This window comes from Gymnoscopelus braueri, assembly GCF_963280865.1.
Source record: "Gymnoscopelus braueri genome assembly, chromosome: 5".
Lineage (NCBI taxonomy): Eukaryota > Metazoa > Chordata > Actinopteri > Myctophiformes > Myctophidae > Gymnoscopelus > Gymnoscopelus braueri.
This window is the reverse complement of record NC_137606.1, coordinates 39,170,937-39,177,340: the sequence shown is the minus strand read 5'-3', so window position 1 is coordinate 39,177,340 and position 6,404 is coordinate 39,170,937.

Here is a 6,404-nt window from a genome sequence, read left to right as displayed (position 1 = left end):
GTTAGACCAAACGGCCACGGACCAAACTCTCTATCAACAACATGGACCACTTTGGGTGCTCACTTACTTGCTAAGGGCAGAATAGATTATTTAAGTTCAAATCTCAGATGGATGAGACCGAGTGACCAAAATGATCTCTTTAATAAATAGATTGAAACTGAAGTGGCCTTTTTCACTCTAAAAACAAATGGTGCTATATAGCACCAAAAGCAGTTATTTGGCTCGTAATCATAGGAAAACCGTTTTTGGTGCTACTATATGTCACCTATCTTTAAAAGGTGCTATAAAGCATCACAACCATCTCAAAGAAACACTGAGGAACCCTGATGTGCTAAACAGCACCACAACCATCCCAAAGAACTATCAGGGTCAGTATCAGGGTCAGTATCATGGTCAGTATCATGGTCAGTATTCTGATCAGTATCATGTCAGTATCATGGTCAGTACCATGTCAGTACCATGTCAGTATCATGATCAGTATTATGATCAGTATCATGTCAGTATCATGATCAGTATCATAGCAGTTTCATGTCAGTATCATGATCAGTATCATAGCAGTTTCATGTCAGTATCATGTCAGTACCATGTCAGTATCATGTCAGTATCATGTCAGTATCATGTCAGTATCATGTCAGTACCATGTCAGTATCATGTCAGTATCATGATCAGTATCATAGCAGTTTCATGTCAGTATCATGATCAGTATCATGATCAGTATCATGTCAGTATCATGTCAGTATCATGATCAGTATCATGATCAGTATCATGTCAGTATCATGATCAGTATCATAGCAGTTTCATGTCAGTATCATGATCAGTATCATAGCAGTTTCATGTCAGTATCATGTCAGTACCATGTCAGTACCATGTCAGTATCATGTCAGTACCATGTCAGTACCATGTCAGTATCATGTCAGTATCATGATCAGTATCATAGCAGTTTCATGTCAGTATCATGATCAGTATCATGATCAGTATCATGATCAGTATCATGTCAGTACCATGTCAGTACCATGTCAGTACCATGTCAGTATCATGTCAGTATCATGATCAGTATCATAGCAGTTTCATGTCAGTATCATGATCAGTATCATAGCAGTTTCATGTCAGTATCATGTCAGTACCATGTCAGTACCATGTCAGTACCATGTCAGTATCATGTCAGTATCATGTCAGTATCATGTCAGTACCATGTCAGTATCATGTCAGTATCATGATCAGTATCATAGCAGTTTCATGTCAGTATCATGATCAGTATCATGTCAGTACCATGTCAGTATCATGTCAGTATCATGTCAGCAGTGTTGGGGAAGCTACAGTACACCATGGCAGTAGTATAATCATTATATTGATTGTGTGCTAAATTAAGAATGAACGTGTGGGGTCTATGAAATGAAATATAATATTCTACTAAAAAGGTTGCATGCCAGCAAAAAATGCCTCTTGTGAAAAACATTGACACTTTTGTGTTGTAAATACAACATCTGGGGTTTTCTGGGTTTTTAAAGTAAAGATTAGAGATTTAAAAGACTTAAAAGAAATCTGTATCCAACATCATACATTTACTCAAATATGGCCATGATTGGGCCGGCGACAGGCTGATCCATGCCAGGAAAAAGAGTATCACACCAGCTTATAGACTGATGACCCATGACAAAAAAAGACAAAAATGATAATTAAATTACAGAAATTACAAAAATTACAAAATAATTACACAAAAGACAAAAAAAAGAAGAAGAAAGTACAAAAAATGGAATGACAAAAAAAATGGCCTGACATCCCTGTATATACTATACAAATATGAATGTAGTTTAACTACCAGCAAGTTACAGCAAATGTAGTAAGTACAGTAGTTTAATGCTCCCCAACACTGAATGTCAGTAATATAGTCAGTATCATGTCAGTATCATGTCAGTATCATGTCAGTATCATGGTCAGTATCATGTCAGTACCATGGTCAATAAGATGTCAGTATCATGTCAGTATCATGTCAGTATCATGTCAGTATCATGGTCAATAAGATGTCAGTATCATGTCAGTATCACGTCAGTATCATGATCAATAAGATGTCAGTATCATGTCAGTATCACGTCAGTATCATGGTCAATAAGATGTCAGTATAAAGTCAGTATCATGGTCAATAAGATGTCAGTATAAAGTCAGTATCATGGTCAATAAGATGTCAGTATCATGTCGGTATCATGTTCAGTATCATAACAAACCTGCCTTTAAAATAAGATTTGAAAATATTTTTAATTTGTCATCTTGCCTAATTTTGTCACTCACCCAGCACATGTATATGAGCTGTTTCAACAGTGTCTTTAATAGATTTCCAAAAATAAGGAACAACGTTTCCCCCTTATCAGTTAAATAAGGGACACGTCTTTTAGCTTTACGGTTGGCAGATCTAGGAAGAATATGTGTATTATACAACAGCCCTCGTAATGATATCATAGTGATGATGTAATCACATTGTTTGGCTTATTGCACTGTGTGTGTGTGTGTGTGTGTGTGTGTGTGTGTGTGTGTGTGTGTGTGTGTGTGCGTGTGCGTGTGCGTGTGCGCGTGTGCGTGTGCGCGTGCGTGCGTGCGTGCGTGCGTGCGTGCGTGCGTGTGTGTGTGTGTGGGCGTGTTAATGTAAGATGTCCACAGAGAGGCTGTAAGGAGATGGTCCAGGGTTCTGTAGATAGCTCTATAACCGTGTTAAATGACGTGGGCTAATGTCATGTAATGGTAGGTTATTATCTCATCAGACAGAATCACAAGACACATTCCTGGAAGACTATTAGTAGGACCGCTGTCCCAGGAGGTCCACTTCACTTGTCCTCTGTTCAGTTCATAACAACCATGTCCTTAACAGTCCACACCAGGGTTGTTATAGTTAACTAAAACCAACAAAATAACTACAACTATAATTGAAAAAAATCGAAATGAAAATAAAAACGAGGCTTTGAAAAAAATAATAATAATAAGATAATAACTAACTGAAACTCTTTGGTGTGTTTACAAAACCATTGAAGACAGTGGAGCACCATAAAGCACCATAGAAGACAGGGAAGCACCATAGAAGACAGGTAAGCACCATAGGAAGCACCATATAAGACAGGGAAGCACCATAGGAAGCACCATAGAAGACAGCGAAGCACCATAGGAAGCACCATAGAAGACAAGGAAACACCATTGGAAGCACCATAGAAGACAAGGAAGCACCATTGGAAGCACCATAGAAGACAGGGAAGCACCATAGAAGACACGGAAGCACCATAGGAAACACCATAGAATAGAAGACAGGGAAGCACCATAGGAAGCACCATAAAAGATAGGGAAGCACCCTAGGAAGCTTGTAGATCTGCAATTTAAAAAATATTTTTATACATTTTGAAAACTTTGATTCGAGTGACTCAAGGATAACAATTTATGTAAACTGAATCCAACCACTTACATTTCATGTATTTATTGCAACAAACACCAATCAATTAAATACAAAAACAGCTGTGCTGTGAACAGTTCAGGCTAACAAGAATAAAGTATTATGACACTTTTTTTTACTAAGGTATCGTATGACTTCCTTTTTTATGACACAGTAATACGTTTCCCTTATCATTGAATTTATATTGTGATACATCTTTGACCTAGTATTTGTAATTTGTATCAAAATACTTTTTGGATGTATTTTCACGCATCTCTGGTCTTCAAAACATGCTTTGCAGTAAAGAATAGGCCACCCTTGGTGAGATTTGATCCCAGGACCTGGGGAACATGTAGCAAGCTTCTTATCACATGCCCCCATGCTCCTTGTTTCTAAGGAGTTCACTTCTACTTGTGTCTTAAGTGTTATTATGGATCTTAGTCTTCAAAACATGCTTTTCAGTAAAGAGTAGGCCATCCGTGGTGGCATTTGAACCCCGGATATGGGGAACATGTATCAATCTTCTTAACAAAGTAAGCCCCCATGCTCTGTGTTGCATTAAGTATTATTATGGATTTTTCATTTATAATTATGTCTTCAAAACATACTTAGGCCACTGTCATGGAATTCAATACAATTCAGGACAATGACTAGCAAAATATGTCATTCCACCACGATCGATGTTGTGAAGTGTGAAATCAATCCAAAATAGTCAAATGTTCGGCACCTCCTCCACATGTTCATGGCAACATAAAAGAAAATGGCAACAATGTTGTACTTTTACTACTCATTTCAGGGGTCCTGTCCAAAATCACATACTAACTATTTAGCATGCCAAATTACTTTTTAGAATTTCCGAAAGCTTTCAGGCAATTGTATAGGCTGTGTTCAAAATCACATAATTACATACTATTTAGTATGCCACATCATTTTTTAATGTGTCTGAAAGCTTAGCTTTCTAAGCCAAAATTCTAAACTATAATAGCCTTAGTCAACACATGAAAAACTTTTCACTCAACACCAGTTTCTTTCTTGCAAAGAACATTAACAATATTTTATTAACTTGAAATCATGTCAGAGGCAGCAAACAAAGATCAATTCATTTCCCAAATCAGGTAGCAATATACAAACAATCACATTCTGATAAAAGAATAACAGGGAAGAACAGTAGTGAGGGAAAAAAAGAGCAGAGAGAAGTTGTAAAGGAAGGAGGAGGTGTAGAATGTGTGCGTGTGCGTGTGCGTGTGTGTGTGTGTGTGTGTGTGTGTGTGTGTGCATGCGCCCACGTACGTGCATGCATGCGTGTGTATGTGTGTGCACGTGTATTTGCAGGGGTGTTTGTGAGTGTAAGCTGATAATTAGTGAATCTTGATAATGAGAATCAGTTTAATGTGAACAGAACAGTACATTCATTTTCGGGGTCCTATACCTCTTTATACCCAGTTGTGTGTGTATGTGGGTAACTGTGTGGCTTTGCTCTCCACACTCACTCTCTCTCTCTCTCTCTGTCTCTCTCTCTCTCTCTCTCTCTCTCTCTCTCTCTCTCTCTCTCTTCCCTCGACAAAGGAAATGCACATACATTGCTGTGCATTTAACAAGTGTGTGTGCTGTATGCGTGTGTGTGTGTGTGTGTGTGTGTGTGTGTGTGTGTGTGTGTGTGTGTGTGTGTGTGTGTGTGTTTGAGAAGCCTAGTGTCACTATGCGCACCCAAACCCCCAAAGCATAGTGGGAAGTCTTAATTAAGGCCTGCCATGCTGACGGAGGCTAATATGGGTCTCTCTCTCTCTCTCTCTCTCTCTCTCTCTCTCTCTCTCTCTCTCTCTCTCACTCGTATCTGTGAAGATTACACTCTTGAACCTGAAGCAGTAGTTGACAAGAGTAGTTGACAGATTTGCATGCAGACGCTGTCCTAAAACATGGTTACCAGGGGGCCTGTGGTGTGTCTTTGTTCTAAAATGAGAACTAGGCTACAGGGCGGCGGGGCATCATGATCACCACCACCGCCAGCTGAATATTCATACGCCTCCCAGCTCGCCAGCGCTTGACAGATGTTTTGATGGGGGTTTTTTTTGCAGGAGGATGTCCCTCTGTGTTGTTACCCATGTCCTCACCGTATTGCCTGATTCACTGCCTTTTGCTATTATTTTAATGTTGTTTTATGCTTTTGCTTTTCTTTTTCTGCTTTATTGTTAAATTGGTTGTAACTGTAATTGTGTTCTTGCTCTGTAAAGCACTTTGAGCTGCATTTCATGTCATGAAAGGTGCTATACAAATAAAGTTTATTATTTTTATTATTATTATTCTGCACGCAACACACACCCACACACACACACACACACACACACACACACACACACACACACACACACACACACACACACACACACACACACACACACACACACACACACACACACACACACACACACACACACACACACACACACACACAGTGACACAGACGCTCACGAACATACAGTACAGAACACAAATCTGGAGCAGCCATGACAGTGCTACTCTTTGATAAGTGTCCAATGTCAGTGCATGCCTGGAGCAACAGGCCACCCACTGAACACACACACACACACACACACACACACACACACACACACACACACACACACACACACACACACACACACACACACACACACACACACACACACACACACACACACACACACAGAGGGACGTCTGCGACATTCAAGGACACAGAGGGAACTTCACTCACAAAGTCAGAGAGCTTCTCTCCACGTCAGACAGATATCTTTCCATGACCCTTACGGCTCCAGTTTTAACACCCTCAGAGTTAAGTTAACACTCAGACGTTACTGAGTAAATGACCATTTGGGGACAGCTAACCTCGAAAAAGAGATTTGAAGTTTGAACAAGTGAAAGTAAAACAGGGAGAAAGAAGGAGGGGGAGGGGCGCTGGTGCTTGATTGAAGGGGAATTAAACAGGGCGGGGGTGGGGGGGGGGCAGGAGAGACAGATA